Source organism: Neofelis nebulosa, chromosome X, assembly GCF_028018385.1.
Source record: "Neofelis nebulosa isolate mNeoNeb1 chromosome X, mNeoNeb1.pri, whole genome shotgun sequence".
In the NCBI taxonomy this organism is placed as follows: Eukaryota; Metazoa; Chordata; class Mammalia; order Carnivora; family Felidae; genus Neofelis; species Neofelis nebulosa.
In genome coordinates this window covers 79,652,763-79,675,605 of record NC_080800.1, presented here as the reverse complement: position 1 = coordinate 79,675,605, position 22,843 = coordinate 79,652,763, and positions in this window count along the sequence as shown.

The window sequence follows — 22,843 nt, the reverse complement described above, 5'->3', positions numbered from 1 at the left end:
CAGCAATTTCTTACTTGACACGTTACCAAAGGCAAGGGAATTAAAAGCAAAAATGAACTATTGGGACCTCACAAAGATAAAAAGCTTCTGCACAGCAAAGGAAACAATCAGCAAAACTAAAAAGAAACCAACAGAATGGGAAAAGATATTTGCAAATGACATATCGGACAAAGGGCTAGTATCCAAAATCTATAAAGAGCTCACCAAACTCTACACCCAAAAAACAAATAATCCAGCGAAGAAATGTGCAGAAAACATGAATAGACACTTCTCTAAAGAAGACATCCAGATGGCCAACAGGCACATGAAAAGATTCTCAACATCGCTCCTCATCAGGGAAATACAAATCAAAACCACACTCAGATATCACCTCATGCCAGTCAGAGTGGCCAAAATGAAGAAATCAGGAGACTATAGATGCTGGAGAGGATGTGGAGAAATGGGAACCCTCTTGCACTGTTGGTGGGAATGCAAACTGGTACAGACACTCTGGAAAGCAGTGTGGAGGTTCCTCAAAAATTAAAAATAGACCTACCCTATGACCCAGCAGTAGCACTGCTAGGAATTTTCCCAAGGGATACAGGAGTACTGATGCATAGGGGCACTTGTACCCCAATGTTTATAGCAGCACTCTCAACAATAGCCAAATTGTGGAAAGAGCCTAAATGTCCATCAACTGATGAATGGATAAAGAAATTGTGGTTTATATACACAATGGAATACTACGTGGCAATGAGAAAGAATGAAATATGGTCTTTTATAGCAACATGGATGGAATTGGAGAGTGTGATGCTAAGTGAAATAAGCCATACAGAGACAGACTGGTACCATATGGTTTCACTCTTATGTGGATCCTGAGAAACTTAAGAGAAACCCATGGGGGGAGGGGAAGGAAAAAAAAGAGGTTAGAGTGGGAGAGAGCCAAAGCATAAGAGACTCTTAAAAACTGAGAACCGGGGCGCCTGGGTGGCTCAGTCGGTTAAGCGGCCGACTTCAGCTCAGGTCATGATCTCGCAGTCCATGAGTTCGAGCCCTGCGTCGGGCTCTGTGCTGACAGCTCAGAGCCTGGAGCCTGTTTCAGGTTCTTTGTCTCCCTTTCTCTGACCCTCCCCCGTTCATGGTCTGTCTCTCTGTCTCAAAAATATATAAACGTTAAAAAAAAAAAAACAAAAGTGAGAACCAACTGTGGGTTGATGGGTGGTGGGAGGGAGGGGAGGGTAGGTGATGGGTATTGAGGAGGGCACCTTTTGGGATGAGCACTGGGTGTTGTACGGAAACCAGTTTGACAATAAATTTCATATATTAAAAAAAGAATTTAGTCAATTTATTTAACTTCATTTATTAAAGAAAAAAGGAGATACATCAGTTTTCAAAAACACACACACACACACACACATATATATGACATTTACACATGAAATACATGCTTTTGGATTTCTGGGCTAGCAAAGCACTACTTAAAACAGACTTGTCAGAGAACTCTTATAGCAGTGTTACTCCTCCCCAGGTTTTAGAGTTTTCTCTTAATCTGTAAAGTAAATATTCCCCCAATGATGTACTTGAATATTAAATGTTGAGGCAACTTACTATATGAATGTCCTAAAACCTTCGTTTTATCAACAGTGAGATAACCTTGATGTCCTCAAGTTGTTGCTTCAAAAATCATTTTTTCTGAATTAGAATTCTATCTTTAGATATATAATGGAACTGGGTATAACTCGATAACTTTGAATTTATGTTTCAATAATTCTATATTTTAAGTGGTAGTAACAATATTAATACACATATAATTTATGCCATGTCAGCCATTCATCAATCCAGTAACAAAACAAAAACAAAAATAAAAATAAAAATCCAGTAACAACCAATCAAACCAGTCATGGTTTAGAATTTTGTGACTTGTAAGTACTAATCTCTGAAATTGTGCTATCTATGTTTTGACCTCCATATATTTGACATACTTATATATACTAAACTAATACTTCACCATCATCACGACTAAATGTGATTTAGATCCTTCCTATTTTCTCAGATAACATTCCACTTCTAGTTTCGTTAGCTTTGTTACTTATTCTGGAAGCCATGGTCAAACATTTGAATAATATTTTTCATAGCATATTAGAATTCTTCGTCCCTTTGGCTTTCTGCATATTTGCAGACAATCCTAACCTGAAAATTTTCCAATGTCTGCTTTTTCCACATTTTTGTATAGGCTGCTGACCATTGGTAAAGAAAGTCAAGAAATTGAACTGATTAAGTGTACCTTCATTGGTCCTTGTCAGCTGCTCAACAATTCTTTCATTTATCTTTTTTGTTGCCATTATGTAATCTCTGCAACAATTTTTCTAAATCATTTCCACTCTCCTTAACCCTTCAGGCACAGCTTTATTTCCTCACTCAGAAAATAACTACATTTCTTACTTCATTGAGAAAAAGACCACCTTGCATGAATTCGCTTCTTGTTCCTACCTCCATATCAAAGCTTCTCTGGATTCTTTTTCATTATCTTTTCCTTTTGTCTCATATGTAAGAAAAATGTGTCCCTTTTCCTTTCCAAGATCAATCCATATGTCCATTGCTTCTGTTCTATTTTGGTACCATTATTTTAGTATTTCCCTATGCCCATGAATATACTCTGGTCTAGGAAAATCCAAAAGGAAGACAAACAAAAATAATAAAACTCACAGAGTTTTTCTATGTACTGCTATTTACTGAAGCTTATGGAATAAATCCGGCCTTCCTTCCACCATCAACCATCTCAGAAATATAATCTGTAGTTACTTCTATTGTCACCATCTACTTTCCAACCCACTTATGGTCAAGCTGCTTCTCATCCACCCTTTACTGAAAGGATTTTTTAGGTCACTAATAACCTCCTAACCGCTAAATTTCAGTCCTTACTCTGCTTGAATTGTCTGTAACTTTTAATACAATACATTACAGTAACTCTTTTTAATTGAAATTATCTGCTCTCTTGGTTCACATAATTCCTCAGCCTTCTGAATTCTCTTATTGTTGTGGCCATTTATCTCTCTTCTGTTGTTGACCCATTTTTCCCCCTATTTTCTGTATTATAGGTATGACCTAAGATTCTGTCTTTTGTCCTCTTCACTTCTCTTTAATCTCCACTATAATAATTTAATCCAAATGTATGATTTCAAATACGATCTCTTTTAAAATAATTTTTCAAATTTATAAATTTCAGTAACAGTAACCTCTTTAGATCTCAGGATTATAATTTCAAATGCTGAATGAACACTTAAATGTTTTCACCAAGATAAATTTTAAAACAAAAACTCAAAATAGCCAAAAGGTGGCTGGCTTACTATACTTACCTTCAGACTTGCTGCTTTACTTATTTACATTTTCTGTATCTCACAGGTTCACAAATTCATGAGTTATCTTTAAAATTGTCACTCTCCATCAAATCACACTAGTTTATCAGAATTTCTTATTAATTCTATCTCTAAAGCATTTAGTCTTTCTCTTTCTTCTTCTTCTCACTTTCATTCTAACTACAACTATTTTTATTCAGTTTTCTTTCTAATACCATACATCTGAAATTATTCCAATACTTTTGTAACCTGACCCCCAGTGTATCTCCATTCCAATCTGTTCAGAGGTACAAAAGTAAAGTTTCAGCCATTTTGCTCAATACCACGAGGTATCTTATGTGGCTTCTCCTTACCAAGTGAATAAAGTTCAAAGTCCATAGCTTACTATGGAAGTTCTTATAGTTTGAACCTAACCTACATGTTTTCAACTTTACCCCCAACTGCTTCCCTTCTAGCCAAACTAGATTACTTGTCATTCTACAAATCAGACACTACTGTTCTGCCTATGTTTTCCCCTCCTCTGGAAAGTCCCTTTCTACATTCTTGTTTTTTGAAATCCAAAATACCCTTCAAGGTTCACATAAAATTTCCTTTCTCTGTATAGTCTTCCCTGTTTTTCCTGTGCAAGAAGTAATGCTACTTGGAGCGCCTGGGTGGCTCAGTTGGTTGAGCATCTGACTTCGGCTCAGGTCATGATCTTGTGGTTCTTGAGTTCGAGCCCCGTTTCAGGCTCTGTGTTGACAGCTCAGAGCCTGGAGCCTGCTTCGGGTTCTGTGTCTCGTTCTCTCTCTGTCCCTCCCCTGCTCATGCTCTGTCTCTCTCTGTCTCAAAAATAAACAAAACATTAAGAAGTAATTGCTACTTTTCTTGGCTCTCTAGAATGCTATCAATATTCTTATTGCAAGGGCCCTATATTACCTAAACAACAGCTGTTTATATTGTGAGTGGCATTGCTACTCAATCATTAGCTCCTTGAATACAAGAGTTTAGGCTTATTTGTTCCTATCCTTCCATAACTTCTAACAGTACTATTTGCTTAGTGATAGCTCCAAAATAGTTGTAAAATTTATGCTTAATTTCAAATGGATTGAATATTTAAATTTAGCTCTGCAGGGCTTCAAACACTTTATGGGCATTATTTCACATTTTGAAAACATCTTAGAAACAAAGCAAAGGACAGTGCTATTATCTCTGTGAAGGACTGAGTGCCAAAGCAATTTACTAGAGTTTGTAGCAGAGTTACAAATCCAAGGTGCCTGACAACTAGGCAATGACCTATCCTTGTGACTTATGCTTGTTCTTAAATTAAATTAATTAAGGATTAATTTAAAAGTAAATTTCCATCTCCTTTGTTTATCCAACAGTTAGCTTTAATAGTCACATGTTCCTGGGTAGATTGTTGATTGGAAGTCCAAATCACCTCAGTTCTTCCTCTACCTTCTGTCCACTGGTAGGTCTCTCTCCTCCCTGTCACTTGTGTGGAAATGCACTCTGGTTGATGTTCTTTCTCCTGGCTGTTTTAATTTTGATGCACCAGCAATCAATGGGCTTGTTCAGCTTCTTTTCTTTCTTATGACCATTCATCAAGTGAGCTGAATTTTCAATTTACCTTCACTAAATTTTAATTGTCATGGGTGGCCTTACATATTGGAGGGCAGAAAATGGCTGCAGCTAAAGGGAGGAGAAGGGAGGATAATGATTCTATTTTTTACAGAAAGAGATGAGATCATTTTTTAAAGATGTCATTTCCTTTTAGATACAGAAGGTTGTTAGGCTCCCCTTTATATCCTTTTATCATTCAAGGTCATGGAAAGAGTAGGAAGAAGTTGTTTCCTGGGATGATAATGAAACCTGAGCTATTGAGCATCATTTATGCATAAAGCTCATGAAGTACTTTGCTAACCACTAGTGTAACCAAGATGTCTATGGGCTTGATCATGAAAAACATTCTACTGTGACAGCACAATACATCAGCTTTAGATCTTGCAGTAAAAAAAATAGGTACAGGAGAGAGACAGCCATTATTTGACATGCTTAGTCTTCACCACACTGTTCCAGAGTGACTATTAGTAATGATCAGATGAATTGTGTGTGTGTGTGTGTGTGTGTGTGAGACATAATTCATGACAGTAGAATCCTTCGGGTCATGTGATCCTGCCAGTCTCTCTACAGTTTCCAAGAACCAGTTGAAAAGGAAATAATATTGAAGGCATTTTTAATTTTGTTTGCTTGATACCAAATAGTTGGACTATAATTATTTTTCCCTTGATTTACTTTTTCTGAGAATCAATTTGGAAATGCTATTAGTTCTTGTGAATTGGGTTGTCAGAATTATATATTTTCCTACAAAGAAGGTAACCACACCCAATCTACTTGCACTTCTAATTTATAATCTAAGTTTCGAGAGCTTACAGGGAGCTCTCAACCCTGGAGGTCTGACATTTAACTCTCACTGTTGTGTATGACAACTACACCTGTAAAATAATTCATCAATATTCTAACCAAAATATAATTATGTATTCCATATGTAGTGTCCTCTACTTCTGCCTGAATCAAGTAAACTGTGTTACATAAATAATAATGAATAATAGTCTGACAGATAAAAATATGCTTTAGGTAATGATGAGCATTAAAATGTATGAAGTATTTCAACAGCAGAATATGAACTTTTTGGAAAGTAATAAAGGCAAACATCTTGTTGTGCTTGTCCTTTTCTTACCCTCATTTATATCTCAAAACCCAACTTCATTGAAGATTTCCAGTGAAATTTCTAATGGGAAGACTATCAAAATGTAATTTAAGGAAGGATGACCAAAGGTGATTAAATAATATGAAGCAATAGTAACTGCTTAATGTGACTTAAATTTAAATAAAACTTAACCACTTCTCACTCAATGAGAAAAAAAAATCCTTTTTTAACTTAAAAAAAGTAAATCACTATAGAATATTACATTCACTGGTAATGACACAGATCAAAGAATAGTAGCCATTTTTATTCAGTGGTATGAAAATAACCCAAAAGGATAATTGTGATGTAATGAAAATAAAAACAAAGCTGGAATTGACATGTAAATAATAATAATAAAAGGTGGCTGTTTCTGCCAAAGTACTGTCAACTGATACAGATTGTACAGCACCAAAATTATCAAAATTGACATATGTAAAATGATTATAAATTAATGGTTTGTGGCACAAAGTCATGTGTTATAGACTTTTACTAGGTAGATACATAATCACAAGGAACAAAGGACCTTTAAACAATGTAAAATTATGAAATTAATCTAAAATGGTATACTGCCCTCACAATAAATTATGAGATCATTTTTTATGTGATTAATGATGAATTTATATACCTAGACATGTGAATGAGTAGACTTTATTATACACAGCTATTACTACTGCTTGTATGACAGATTTGGTCAGCCTTACTGTAAGTACTTTAACAGTAAGTCCATCCCAGGAAAGGTTACAAAGTTGGAAATTAGATTTATCACAGGTTTGTGATTGGTTCCAAGAACTAAAAAGTAAATTGGAAAGGTTGTTGCACTTATAAATTTACATGTATTAACTGCAAATAGCATGCTAGTTTAGCAATTTGTGCAAGTCAACAGTCTCATTAATACCTCAAAGGTTTTCCTTCATTGATATTTCATTCTTTTCACTTGATAAGCTAAATAATAGGTGTACAATTTTCCCAGATTGTGCTAATTCACTTTGCCATGGGCTTGAGAGTCCTGTAGATTCTTTTTGTTTGAAGTTGTAGCCATGTTGTACCTACAGGATGATCTCTTCTTTGTCACAAATGCTGTGTCCCTACCGTGTTATTTTCTATATTTTGGGCAAGCTCAAACTGTGGCAATATATATGTGGCAAGGACATGAACAGATAAAATTATCTGATTTATTAAGTTTCTTAGGAAGAAAATTTTTTCCTGGTATATTCAGAAAGTTCTTAGTGTTTGTGTATAGTATGTTTTCAGTTTACTGATATCTGGCCAATACTGGAAACACACATAAATTGTATTTCTGCCATAAGAAAAGGATAGTAATGTAAATCATACCTCTTTTGTTAATGTGTATACCAAGATTCCATTATTGTGAGCTATAGAGTGTGTCTACATGATACCAAAACATCTGGCTGCAAAGTGAAAAATGTAGTCAATCATCTAGATATTTCTAAATATACAGATGCTTTGTTGTTGGTTAGACAAAAATTCCAGATGATTGAGTGAATTGTTCACCCTCACAGTTAACATTAATAGATTACTCCATCTGACACTCTGGGGAGGCAGACAGTCATAAAAAGTGAAAAGGTGGTTCATGAGATCTTAGAGGGAGGAGAGATTAGATGATACCTATGATTATTTTTTCTTATGATTTTCTTATAGTTAATTGCCATTCTCTTTTTTTTGTCATTAAAACAACAATTCAGCATTAAAATTATTATTTTCTTCTTGAAATCCTGTTATCATTTTTGAGTAAAAGTGTTGATTTATTGCAAAACTTTATAACCTATTATGGAATCAATAGGTATTAAATAGATAAATAAAAAGTGAAGTGTTTTAGATATTGCCTCCCTCAAGTACCAATATATTTAAAAACAGCATATGTTAATTATAATTATAAATATAGAAAAGGAAAGAGAAATTTCAGCTTCTAGAGTCATTGAATAACCATTTATTAAACATTTATATATAATTCACCTATTCCTTCACTAAATATTGAACCATTTTATGTGCTAGACACTGTGCATTGGATAAGGAATGCAAGATTAATCAGATATCTTTTGCCTTGAAGCGATTCACATTTTAGTAAGGGCTATATAAATGTTAACAGATAATAACAATAGAATGACATAAATTCTTGGGCTCCTGGAGGGCTCCGTTGGTTGAGCTTCTGACTTCAGCTCATGTAATGATTTCAGTTTGTGGTTCTAGGCTTGCATCCAGCTCTTGCTGATAGCACAGAGCCTGTTTGGGATTCTTTCTCTCCCTTTCTCTCCGTCCATCCCTGACTCGTGCTTTCTCTCTCTTAAAATAGATAAATAAACAAAAAATAGTAGAGTGAGATAAATTCCAAAGGAGCCATGTGCAAAGTGTTATTGAAATATCAATAATGGTGGGGCTCCTGGGTGGCGCAGTCGGTTAAGCGTCCGACTTCAGCCAGGTCATGATCTCGCGGTCTGTGAGTTCGAGCCCCGCGTCAGGCTCTGGGCTGATGGCTCGGAGCCTGGAGCCTGTTTCCGATTCTGTGTCTCCCTCTCTCTCTGCCCCTCCCCCGTTCATGCTCTGTCTCTCTCTGTCCCAAAAATACATAACAAACGTTGAAAAAAAATTACAAAAAAAAAAAAAAAGAAATATCAATAATGGAACCACTGTCTGCCCTGGGTGGGAGAAGGGCAGTTGTTAGAGAAAGTTAAATAGCAGAAACGTTGTTTGTGTAAAATCTTGAAAGAAAAGGCGAAAATAAGAATAAAAAAAAAACATGAGGGGAAAAAACCCCACAACCTTCCTGTTTAGAGGTATCAGAGAGCTACCAAGAAAGACAGAATTGAGGACTCAAAATTCAAGAGAAGAGAAAAAAATTATCCTGCGTATACCAAACATTTTACCTTGTCTTTCTTCAAGGAACTTGCTGATTCATAAAAGGCGTTAATAAAAAGGCTGATAAGCAAAGCAGCCATGAGACTGCACAGATTCCTAGCCCAGAACTCAGCAAGCAGAAGGAGATCTGGTAGATTCTGGAGTACCTGCATTCCCAGCTGCTCTTCTATGGTTCCTGTACCCCTACACCTACACCAACCTTGAGAGCATTATGGCTGCTGTTTTACTTCCACCTTCCACATCTCACAGAATTTTTCTAGAGATCAATACTAACATACAACCAAACATAGAAGGGAAGTGTAGGAAGGATGGCTCCTCCATGATACAGAACAAAGCCACCAAAGGCTGACCCTTATCAAATTGGCATTCACATACATCTCTCCTTTTAATCATTTTTGTCTTCCATATAAATAGAATACAACATGATTTAACTATCCTTCAAACCACTTAAAAAAACATCAACCAAAAGATGATACTTACCCATCTTTGGGTAATATTCATTCATCTTCTCTTTTTTTTTTTTTTTATTCATTCATCTTCTAACTAAATCATATTCCCTGCATTAGTCAGCTCCAGCTGCCATAACAAAGTACCACAGACTTGCTGTGGTATCACAGGATGGCTTAAACAACAGAATTTTCCCCACAATTTTGTAAGCTACAGGTGTAATATCAAGGTGTCAACAGGTCTTGTTTCTTCTGAGACCTCTCTCCTTGACCTGGATATGTCCACTTTCTCATTGTTACCTCATATGTTCTTCTGTGCACATACACCTTTCATGTCTGTTTTTGTGCCTAATTGTCCTCTTTGTATAAGGACATCAAATTAGGGCAAATCCTAACAGCTTCCTTTAACTTATTCACTTCTTGAAAGGCCTTATCTCAAAATATAGTGATATTCTGAGATACTGGGGGTTAGAACTTCAACTTAAAAATTTTGGGATGGAGACATAATTCAGCCCATAACACCCTCTATGCCTTTTATGTCTTATAACTTAAATAGTAAGATCTAAGATTAACAACTATCATCATACCTACTGTTAGATGGAAAGTGATTTCAGAAACGGTTAACATATTTAAAATACACTAATGTCCAAATTAGAAAAAAAATACTTATAATAGTCCTCCTTCTGCAAGTATTTATAACTTCTTACATCCATTACACATTGTGTATTCTTTTTGTCCTCAACAAGCACCTTGACTGTTCTTTGCCTGGTAGGATGAATAATCAAAGCCTTCATTTATGAAGGGTATAGTCTATTAGCAGTACTACCTGCATTGTGTTGTTTTAGTTTTTGGTTACCTATAAAAGTAATTTTGTATTCGAGGATGTCCTGCATGTCAGACCTATGCCTCCTTACCCTTTGAACACTAGAAACACAAAAGGGCAGGTGGCAGTCTCAACTTGCAGTTTAATGGAAACATTGTTGTGCCCCCTGTTGGAAGCACTTCTCCCTGGGGAACTAAGACTTCTAGTCTAGCAGAGACCCAAATGATGCAAAACTAACAAAATTTTGGCTTTTAAATTACTAGAAATAATTTGTTTCATGGAGTCATGAATTTTGTCTATGGAGGCAACAAAACCATATATTGTTCACCAGTATAGAACATAATTTGCATCCTGGAGAATGTTACCCTCACCACCACCACACAGATGGAATCATAATTGATTCCACAAAGGGCTGTTCCACTGTTCTATCAGCCCAACTGCTTCAGGGTAATGGCACACAGTGAGACCAGTATCTCATGAACATGAGCCCATTGCTATATTTCATTTACCATAAAATGATTTCCTCGATCAGAAAGAAATGCTCCCATTGTACTCTGTACCCAGTTTCTTACATTTTTTTCTGTTCTTTCACTGTTTTCCCCCACCCCGTCATATCCTCCACCCCCGCTAGATTGCAACCTCTTTGTGAGCAAGAACTGTGTCTTATTTTTTTTTGGTATTTTAACAAATATTGCCTAAGGTTAAGCACATGTTCCAAGAATACTGATTGAATAAGTGATAGAAAAGTCAACAATGCCAAGTATAACAGAAGGGTCAAGCAACATGAGGGCAAACATTAAAAATAACACCTTTACTAGAAACAAGGACCATTTAAAGATAGAAAAGAAGAGGTGAAACACAAGGAAAGAGATCTCAGGGTGTAAAAATCTCTTACTAGCTGTGTGAACTTGAGCCTCTCTTTTGGCCTGAATGTTTGTGTCTTCCCAAATGCACATGTTAAAGCCCTGACCATCAGTGTTATGATATTTAAAGATGAGGCCTTTGGGAGGCAATTAAGGTTAGATTGGATCATCAGGGTGGATTCCTCATGTTGGAATTAACGGCCTTATAAGCAAAGGAAGAGTGTGTGTGTGTACATGTGTGTGCATGCATGAATGCATGTAAAACGTCATGTGAGGGCATAGTGAGAAGGAGGTCTTTGCAAGCCAGCAAGAGTCCCTCACCAGGAACAAAATACAGGCTAGCACTTTGATTTTGGACTTCTCAACCTCTTTAACTTTGAGAAATAATTTGTTATTTAAGCCACCTAGTTTATGGTATTTTGTAGCCCCAGCACACTAATAAAGCTTCTATTTCCTTCTGCCTAAAATGGATGTAAAAGCTATCGACCGAATTGGTGAGAAGAGCAGAGATAATGTATGTAGAGTGCCTGGCCAGTGTCCAAAAATAGTAGTCATTTTCTCCAGTCAGTGCTGTGCAGCTAGTATTGTGCTGGCTTGCATATTTTTTCTCCTTCAATACATTTAGAGCTTCTGTTTGCTCTTACATGACCATTTGATCATTTAACTTACTCTGTTACTTCATCTATGGTTTTCTTGACTGCTGACTGTTTGTATAACTTGTATTACTTTGTGTTATTTGTAAACTCCTGATTTTTATTGCCTACCTGGCTTCTGACTCACCACTGACCAGACTCTACTTCGTTGCTGCTCGAACTGGTCTTTTTGGACAATAATGACTTGTGTTATACCTTGAATCCTTATGGCAAATCAAGGAGTACTTTTAAGGAGGGAATTCATACTCCATATTTTCATAAAATTCCTGACACAATGTTCAATAAAAAACCATGGCATGTTATGTCAATCTGCTCCTACCTTAGCATGGACTTTTATCATTATAATTCCCCTTCATTTTAATTGTTTTTAAGTTTTTATTTTAATTTCAATTAGTTAACATAGAGTGTTATATTAGTTTCAGGTTTACAATATAGTGATTCAAAAATTCCATACATCACCCATTGCTCATCACAAATGAGCCCCCCTTCCTTTTATTTTTGTTTTTTTTTTTTGTGTACATAAGCGAAATGTGCTTATTCTGTCCCTCCATTTTTCTTTTTTCTTTTCTTTTTTAATATATGAAATTTATTGTCAAATTGGTTTCCATACAACACCCAGTGCTCATCCCAAAAGGTGCCCTCCTCAATACCCATCACCCACCCTCCCCTCCCTCCCACCCCCCATCAACCCTCAGTTTGTTCTCAGTTTTTAAGAGTCTCTTATGCTTTAGCTCTCTTCCACTCTAACCTCTTTTTTTTTTCCTTCCCCTCCCCCATGGGTTTCTGTTAAGTTTCTCAGGATCCACATAAGAGTGAAAACATATGGTATCTGTCTTTCTCTGTATGGCTTATTTCACTTAGCTTCACACTCTCCACTTCCATCCATGTTGCTACAAAAGGCCATATTTCATTCTTTCTCATTGTCACGTAGTATTCCACTGTGTATATAAACCACAATTTCTTTATCCATTCATCAGTTGATGGACATTTAGGCACTTTCCACAATTTGGCTATTGTTGAGAGTGCTGCTATCAACATTGGGGTACAAGTGCCCCTATGCATCAGTACTCCTGTATCCCTTGGGTAAATCCCTAGCAGTGCTATTGCTGGGTCATAGGGTAGGTCTATTTTTAATTTCTGAGGAACCTCCACACTGCTTTCCAGAGCGGCTACACCAATTTGCATTCCCACCAACAGTGCAAGAGGGTTCCCGTTTCTCCACATCCTCTCCAGCATCTATAGTCTCCTGATTTGTTCATTTTGGCCACTCTGACTGGCGTGAGGTGATATCTGAGTGTGGTTTTGATTTGTATTTCCCTGATAAGGAGCAACGTTGAACATCTTTTCATGTGCCTGTTGGCCATCCGGATGTCTTCTTTAGAGAAGTGTCTATTCATGTTTTCTGCCCATTTCTTCACTGGGTTATTTGTTTTTCAGGTGTGGAGTTTGGTGAGCTCTTTATAGATTTTGGATACTAGCCCTTTGTCCGATATGTCATTTGCAAATATCTTTTCCATTCCGTTGGTTGCCTTTTAGTTTTGTTGGTTGTTTCCTTTGCTGTGCAGAAGCTTTTTATCTTCATAAGGTCCCAGTAATTCACTTTTGCTTTTAATTCCCTTGCCTTCGGGGATGTGTCAAGTAAGAGATTGCTACGGCTGAGGTCAGAGAGGTCTTTTCCTGCTTTCTCCTCTAGGGTTTTGATGGTTTCCTGTCTCACATTCAGGTCCTTTATCCATTTTGAGTTTATTTTTGTGAACGGTGTGAGAAAGTGGTCTAGTTTCAACCTTCTGCATGTTGCTGTCCAGTTCTCCCAGCACCATTTGTTAAAGAGACTGTCTTTTTTCCATTGGATATTCTTTCCTGCTTTGTCAAAGATGAGTTGGCCATACGTTTGTGGGTCTAGTTCTGGGTTTCTACTCTATTCCTTTGGTTTATGTGTCTGTTTTTGTGCCAATATCATGCTGTCTTGATGATTACAGCTTTGTAGTAGAGGCTAAAGTCGGGGATTGTGATGCCTCCTGCTTTGGTCTTCTTCAAAATTTGGCTATTCGGGGCCTTTTGTGGTTCCATATGAATTTTAGGATTGCTTGTTCTAGTTTCGAGAAGAATGCTGGTGCAAATTTGATTCGGATTGCATTGAATGTGTAGATAGCTTTGGGTAGTATTGACATTTTGACAATATTTATTCCTCCAATCCATGAGCAGGGAATGTCTTTCCATTGCTTTATAACTACTTCAATTTCCTTCATAAGCTTTCTATAGTTTTCAGCATACAGATCTTTTACATCTTTGGTTAGATTTATTCCTAGGTATCTTATGCTTCTTGTTGCAATTGTGAATGGGATCAGTTTCTTTTTTATTTTTTTTATTTTTTTTATTTTTTAATATATGAAATTTACTGTCAAATTGGTTTCCATACAACACCCAGTGCTCATCCCAAAAGGTGCCCTCCTCAATACCCATCACCCACCCTGCCCTCCCTCCCACCCCCCATCAACCCTCAGTTTGTTCTCAGTTTTTAACAGTCTCTTATGCTTTGGCTCTCTCACACTCTAACCTTTTTTTTTTTTTCCCCCTTCCCCTCCCCCATGGGTTTCTGTTACGTTTCTCAGGATCCACATAAGAGTGAAACCATATGGTATCTGTCTTTCTCTGTATGGCTTATTTCACTTAGCATCACACTCTCCAGTTCCATCCACGTTGCTACAAAAGGCCATATTTCATTTTTTCTCATTGCCACGTAGTATTCCATTGTGTATATAAACCACAATTTCTTTATCCATTCATCAGTTGATGGACATTTAGGCTCTTTCCATAATTTGGCTATTGTTGAGAGTGCTGCTATAAACATTGGGGTACAAGTGCCCCTATGCATCAGTACTCCTGTATCCCTTGGATAAATTCCTAGCAGTGCTATTGCTGGGTCATAGGGTAGGTCTATTTTTAATTTTCTGAGGAACCTCCACACTGCTTTCCAGGGATCAGTTTCTTTATTTGTCTTTCTGTGGCTTCATTGTTAGTGTAGAAGAATGCAACTGATTTCTGTACATTGATTTTGTATCCTGCAACTTTGCTGAATTCATGTATCAGTTCTAGCAGACTTTTGGTGGAGTCTATCGGATTTTCCATGTATAATATCATGTCATCTGCAAAAAGCAAAGCTTGACTTCATCTTTGCCAATTTTGATGCCTGTGATTTCCGTTTGTCGTCTGATTGCTGATGCTAGCACTTCCAACACTATGTTAAACAACAGCGGTGAGAGTGGACATCCCTGTCATGTTCCTCATCTCAGGAAGAAAGCTCTCAGTCTTTCCCCATTGAGGATGATGTCAGCTGTGGGCTTTTCATAAATGGCTTTTATGATCTTTAAGTATGTTCCTTCTATCCCGACTTTCTTGAGGGTTTTTATTAAGAAACATTGCTGAATTTTGTCAAAAGCCTTTTCTGCATCGATTGACAGGATAATATGGTTCTTATCTTTTCTTTGATTAATGTGATGTATCACATTGATTGATTTGCTAATGTGGAACCAGCCCTGCATCCCGGGAATGAATCCCACTTGATCGTGGTGAATAATTCTTTGTATATGCTGTTGAATTCGATTTGCTAGTATCTTATTGAGAATTTTTGCATCCATATTCATCAGGGATATTGGTCTGTAGTTCTCTTTTTTTACTGGGTCTCCGTCTGGTTTAGGAGTCAAAGTAATACTGGTTTCCTAGAATGAGTCTGGAAGTTTTCCGTCCCTTTCTATTTTTTGGAATAGCTTGAGAAGGATAGGCATTATCTCTGCTTTAAACGTCTGGTAGAACTCCTCTGGGAAGCCATCTGGTCCTGGACTCTTATTTGTTGGGAGATTTTTGATAACCGATTCAATTTCGTCGCTGGTTATGGGTCTGTTCAAGCTTTCTATTTCCTCCTGATTGAGTTTTGGAAGAGTGTGGGTGTTTAGGAATTTGTCCATTTCTTCCAGGTTGTCCAATTTGTTGGCATATAATTTTTCATAGTATTCCCTGATAATTGTTTGTATCTCTGAGGGATTGGTTGTCATACTTCCATTTTCATTCATGATTTTATCTATTTGGGTCATCTCCCTTTTCTTTTTGAGAAGCCTGGCTAGAGGTTTGTCAATTTTGTTTATTTTTTTCAAAAAAACAACTCTTGGTTTCGTTGATCTGCTCTACAGTTTTTTTAGATTCTATATTGTTTATTTCTGCTCTGATCTTTATCATTTTTCTTCTTCTGCTGGGTTTAGGCTGTCTTTGCTGTTCTGCTTCTATTTCCTTTAGGTGTGCTGTTAGATTTTGCATTTGGGATTTTTCTTGTTTCTTGAAGTAGGCCTGGATTGCAATGTATTTTCCTCTCAGGACTGCCTTCGCTGCGTCCCAAAGCGTTTGGATTGTTGTATTTTCATTTTCGTTTGTTTCCGTATATTTTTTAATTTCTTCTCTAATTGCCTGGTTGACCCACTCATTCGTTAGTAGGGTGTTCTTTAACCTCCATGTTTTTGGAGGTTTTCCAGACTTTTTCCTGTGGTTGATTTCAAGCTTCATAGCATTGTGGTCTGAAAGTATGCATGGTATAATTTCAATTCTTGTAAACTTATGAAGGGCTGTTTTGTGACCCAGTATATGATCTATCTTGGAGAATGTTCCATGTGCACTGGAGAAGAAAGTATATTCTGTTGCTTTGGGATGCAGAGTTCTAAATATATCTGTCAAGTCCATCTGATCCAATGTATCATTCAGGGCCCTTGTTTCTTTATTGAATGTGTGTCTAGATCATCTATCCATTTCTGTAAGTGGTGTGATAAAGTCCCCTGCAATGACCACATTCTTATCAATAAGGTTGCTTATGTTTGTGAGTAATTGTTTTATATATTTGGGGGCTCTGGTATTCGGCACATAGACATTTATAATTGTTAGCTCTTCCTGATGGATAGACCCTGTAATTATTACATAATGCCCTTCTTCATCTCTTGTTACAGCCTTTAATTTAAAGTCTAGTTTGTCTGATATAAGTATGGCTACTCCAGCTTTCTTTTGGCTTCCAGTAGCATGATAAATAGTTCTCCATACCCTCACTCTCAATCTGAAGGTGTCCTCAGATCTAAAATGAGTCTCTTGTAGACAGCAAATAGATGGGTCTTGTTTTTTTATCCATTCTGATATCCTATGTCTTTTGGTTGGCGCATTTAATCCATTTACATTCAGTGTTATTATAGAAAGATACGGGTTTAGAGTCATTGTGATGTCTGTATGTTTTATGCCTGTAGTGATGTCTCTGGTACTTTGTCTCACAGGATCCCCCTTAGGATCTCTTGTAGGGCTGGTTTCGTGGTGACAAATTCCTTCAGTTTTTGTTTGTTTGGGAAGACCTTTATCTCTCCTTCTAAATGACAGACTTGCTGGATAAAGGATTCTCAGCTGCATATTTTTTTCTGTTTAGCACACTGAGGATATTGTGCCAAGCCTTTCTGGCCTGCCAAGTTTCAAAAGAGAGATCAGTCACGAGTCTTATAGGTCTCCCTTTATATGTGAGGGCACGTTTATCCCTTGCTGCTTTCAGAATTTTCTCTTTATCCTTGTATTTTGCCAGTTTCACTATGATATGTCATGCAGAAGATCGATTCAAGTTACGTCTGAAGGGAGTTCTCTGTGCCTCTTGGATTTCAATGCCTTTTTCCTTCCCCAGTTCAGGGAAGTTCTCAGCTATAATTTCTTCAAGTACCCCCTCAGCACCTTTCCATCTCTCTTCTTCCTCTGGGATACCAATTATGCATATATTATTTCTTTTTAGTGTATCACTTAGTTCTCTAATTTTCCCCTCATACTCCGGGATTTTTTTTATCTCTCTTTCTCTCAGCTTCCTCTTTGTCCATAACTTTATCTTCTAGTTCACCTATTCTCTCCTCTGCCTCTTCAATCCTAGCCGTCGTGGTTTCCATTTTGTTTTGCATTTCGTTTAAAGCGCTTTTCAGCTCCTCGTGACTGTTCCTGAGTCCCTTGATCTCTGTAGCAAGAGATTCTCTGCTGTCCTCTATACTGTTTTCAAGCCCAGCGATTAATTTTATGACTATTATACTAAATTCACTTTCTGTTATGTTGTTTAAATCCTTTTTGATCAGTTCATTAGCTGTTGTTATTTCCTGGAGATTCTTCTGAGGGGAATTCTTCCGTTTGGTCATTTTGGATAGTCCCTGGAGTGGTGAGGACCTGCAGGGCACTTCCCCTGTGCTGTGGTATATAACTGGAGTTGGTGGGCGGGGCCGCAGTCCGACCTGATGTCTGCCCCCAGCCCACCGCTGGGACCACAGTCAGACTGGTGTGTGCTTTCTCTTCCCCTCTCCTAGAGCCCCCCTTCCTTTTAGATATCTGTCCATAATTAATGGCACTACTTACTGATCTAGATCTCCAGTAGTTTTACTGCTTGCCTTTTGAAAAAGACAAGTCTCACACACCAGTGCTTTAAACCTTTCTAGATCAGTGGCCCTTTGAGAATCTCATGAAAATTACCAGGCCCCATACCACCACTTTCAAATGTTTATATGCATTTCCACGTAACATTGTGTATGCAATTTCCGGAAGTTTATGGGACTTTTGAACATAGGCATGTTGAACAGAGATATGCCACCATGAACGATTTGTTAGCTCCCATGTTAATGATTGGGATTGGTAGCACTGTTGATTGGCTCACATGCCACCATCTGTTGAATATCCCAATTTTCACTGATGCTCACAACACCATTAGGGTGAGGAATAGCCTTAGCATTTCTGTGGTTCATGGATTGATGCATGAGCCATTATTTGACTTTTTTTCATAACAGTATAACTATCATATATGGACAACACTATGTATTGTCATCCTTTCATAATTATGCCTTTCAATGTGGATTCTCTAAAGACTTACACTGTAATAGTCTGGCCATCATATTCACTGTGTTATCAAATTGGCATCATAATGGATTATTTTTGGGACTTGCATCCTTATGAAAATTCTAATTTTATCCCTCATTATGAATGGGATAATAACTGGGTCCCTGCAGACTTTCATTGAAGTTATTATGAGATAGTTAACATCATGGCAATTGCAGATTAAATTGCACAGAAAATCAGCATTTTAAAAGAAACTTAAAGTCCTGATAAGTAATTACCAGTTATGTTCAGTGACTATTTTGTTTAAACAATTCTCTCTTAATTCAAAATATCCCCCAAAGACAGTATTCCACATTAAAAAAAAATAACTACCTGGCAACCAGGAAAATCGTGTTTTTCTAAGTGAGCCAATTTTTAGTTGAAGTTTGGCAAATCATCTGAAAGCATAGCTTGTGCTTTAATAATTGTAAAGTAACGTCTGACTTTGGCTCAGGTCATGATCTCATAGTTCATGAGTTCAAGTCCTGCTTAAGGTCTGTGCTGACAGCGCAGACCCTGGAGTCTGCTTTGGATCCTGTGTCTCCATCTCTCTCTGCCCCTTCCCCACTCATGCCCTGTCTCTCAAAAATAAAATAAAACATTACAAAAATTTAATAACTGGAAATTAAGCTGATATTTTTAAACTTTATGTTGATTTTTAAAATAGCGTGCCTCCCATACAGCTATGAGAAAAAGGAATTGTAAATATCCCACTTATACCTGAAATCATCACTCAAAAAATAGTCTTCACGTTTCTATATTAGCAAGTGAGGAGAATAATCTCTCACATAATTACTTTTCAAACGACCTAGCAATTGAGGTGGGGGAAAGTTTGTTTATAAGGAAATAAAGAGCATCCTTTACCTGTGTAAGGACCACCATCAGTATTATTGAACATTTTTTATGCAAAACAACATACTTAATTCAATGGATGCCAAAAGATGTTGCATATCCCTTGCTTTCTAAGATGTAAACTTTAATTTTAGGGTAAAATTCATTCACCCTAAAAGCTGGATATCAATAGAAGTCTGTCTCACTAAAGACCTAATGAATGCGTGGTTAAGACAATCAATGCTGCAGCAGGAGCTCACAAGGCTCAGGTGTATTGGGTTCCTCTTGCTGCTCTAACAAATTACCACAGATTTAGTCACTTAAAACAACACAAATTTTTTATCTTACAATTTTGTAGGTTAGAAGTTTGATATGGATCTCACTGGGCTGAAATCGGAGTGTTGGGAAGTCTGCATTCCATTCTAGAGACTTCAGTGGATAACTCATTTTCTTGCTTTCTCCAGCTTCTAGAGGTCATCTGTATTCCTTATCTCATAATTATTTTCTTCATCTTCAAAGCCAGCAAATGTGCAGCTGTCTGTGCCTTTTTTCCGTAATCATATCTTCCTTTGATTCCCTCTTTCACTTTTAAGGGTCCTTGCAATTATATTGCACCCACATTGATAATCTGTTGCAGACTATGAATCTGGAGTTCTCTCTTGCCCTGCAAGAGAATGGATGCAGAAGTGAAAACGAGAGAGGCTAATGTCTGGGAGGAGACAAGAACCCTGAACAGGGGTTTCGTCTCTGTATTTATTGAGCTCTCAAGGTTTTACATACATGGTGAACACACAGAAGAAAACAATAAGCTAGTGGTTGTTAACTTGTGTGTGTAAGAAGCAAAGGGTTTGTGGGGTAAGTGGCATTAGAAGTTGAAATTAAAGCACAACGATATACTGGCGCCAGATGCCAGATGGAAAGTGTGTCTTTGTTGGCGATACAGCTGAGTATCAGTTATCTCCAAAGTTTAAGGTTGCTGGAGCATGCTGCCTCAAGGCTAACAAGGCACCCTTTTCACTAACTAACCTTGGGTGTCTTTGCCCTGTAGCAGCTTTCCGCTTCTAACTGTTCTTGGTCGTTTTCATCCTGTGGAGGCGGCTTTCCACCCTAAGCCTTGTTGTACTCCTGTAGGGGCTCAGGCAGTTAAGTGTCCGGCTCTTGTTTTTGGCTCAGGTCATGATCTCGTGGTTCTTGAGTTTGAGCACCACATCAGGCTCTGGACTGACAACTCAGAGCCTGCTTGGGATTCACTCTCTCTCCGTCTCTCTCTTCCCTTCCCTCCTTGTTCTCTCTCTCTCTGTCTCTCTCTCAAACATTAAAACATGTTTAATTTTTTTTTGTAATCCTGTAAGGTGGAAACATAAATGTATAACTGTAGTACAAGATCTACTAGACTAACTTTGGGAGGTGGCATAGCATAAGGGTAAAAAGCATTGGCTCTACAGAGCGTTTGGTTTTATAACTTCAACTTTGCTATTTCCAAGGTGTACAATGTGGGCTAGCTACTTTTCTCATCTAAGTCTCAGTTTCTCCATCTGTAAAATAAAGATAAAAGTAAGTCTTAACTTGTATAATTGTTAAAAGACTTTAAATTAGACAAAGCATATCATTGAATAATTTAGTGAAGGGCACATAATTTGTACTCAGTATTGGTATCAAGATATATAGAAACAACTTTATGTTGAGTTTAAAGGATAGAAAGCTGACACCCGTTATAGAGATAAGGAAAATCTTTAAAAAGGAGGTAACATTTAATATGGATCTTTTTAGTGTCATGTGCCTTTGTCTTCTGCTCCCTGAAACTGGTCTCATTGAGGAGGTCTATCTTCAAGCATAAACCTGTACTTGGTCCTGAACCAATAGCAACAGGTAGAGGAAATATATCAGTAATCTCATCCTCACCATCTCAGCATCTGAAAATAATTCCACTCAGCCTTGGGATCTAGTATCCCAATTAGAGCTAATGCTTTCTCCCACTGTTATTATTTCTTTTGTGCACAATTTGTCAGGATCTGAGTGTGTGTAGACACATCTTTAAGTAATGGGTCGTAGAATTCTTCCATCTTTCTGTAAGAAATGATGTGTTGATGGTGACAAATATCTTGATGTAGAAATGCTAAAAGGCTTAAATAGGAGCAGTGCAGTAGAAAAATATGTTCTTGCTTATATTGTGAAAAAAAAACCTGATGATTTGCCTTTCACCAGCAGTAAAAAGATAAGACTACACCAAAGGACACAGTGTAAGTTGGACTTTTATAAATCATTGTATTATGTAAATTTAAAATTATTATAAACACCACATTTTCTCACAGGAGAGATGATGGAATTTCCATAAGGAAGATTTTGAATACTGAGAAGGAAGAATCTAAACAATCAATTTCTAAATGCTAACAGCTTTAGAGAAGAACTCTGAAAAAAATGTAGCAGGCAAAACACAGATCATAAATTTGTATTGCAATTGTACTAGTGTTGAAATGATAAACTGGAATTGTGCCTTACAGCCTCTGACCCTCTTTGCTGCCTTTCATTAAAAAAATAGAGAAAAAAATCAGAACTCTATATGCTCTCATTCTTCTCTCACACCTGGCCCTTTTCATGAGTTAAGCTTTTATTTCATGTGTGAGGCAAGCCTGAAATTTATTTTTGGTCTTCTCACCCTCCTCTGCATGCTCTGTCCCACTTTCAGTAGCTCTACTCTCTCCCAGTACTTAGCATGTCTTTGTACATTCTGAGTTAACAGTTACGAGGAAAACAGATCTGGTATCTCCATAGGTTTACTATAAACTCCTTGAGAACGAAGAGCATATCTTATATATCTGTGTTCTTTAGGGTGCCCATTTCACATAGCAAGTGTTCAACAAATTTCTTTTGATTACTTCATTTCTAATAATGATAGTTTATACCTATTTATTGCCTATCTACCCAAAGTTTAATGCATATAAAGCATTATTCTATATACTTGCATCATTTTGTTAATACATCAGCAACCCCACAAAGTAAGTGACTTCATAATTTTTTATTTCATTTGGTTTAAAGAAGTCAAACAACTCCTAAATTTTACAGATAAGATTTAAATCTGTCTGTTTCTAGGAAGTCCCAACTCTTAACCGCTAAACTCCCAATTCTTATTTTTAACACTTTATCATTACTGACATTATGTTGTAGTTTAGTTTAGCATATTATATTTCCTCAAAGATTTTGCATTTTGTAAGACAGAGTTCAGGAGTAGAGAAGAGTGCAAACCTGGACAAATGGCAGAAGTACATTTAAAAATAACTATTTTTAATATACAATCATACATACCTTGCTTCCCAAACCCTGAATTGATTTCTTAATCTGTTTCTTTTGCATTATTCTGGAAATTTGTATGTCTAT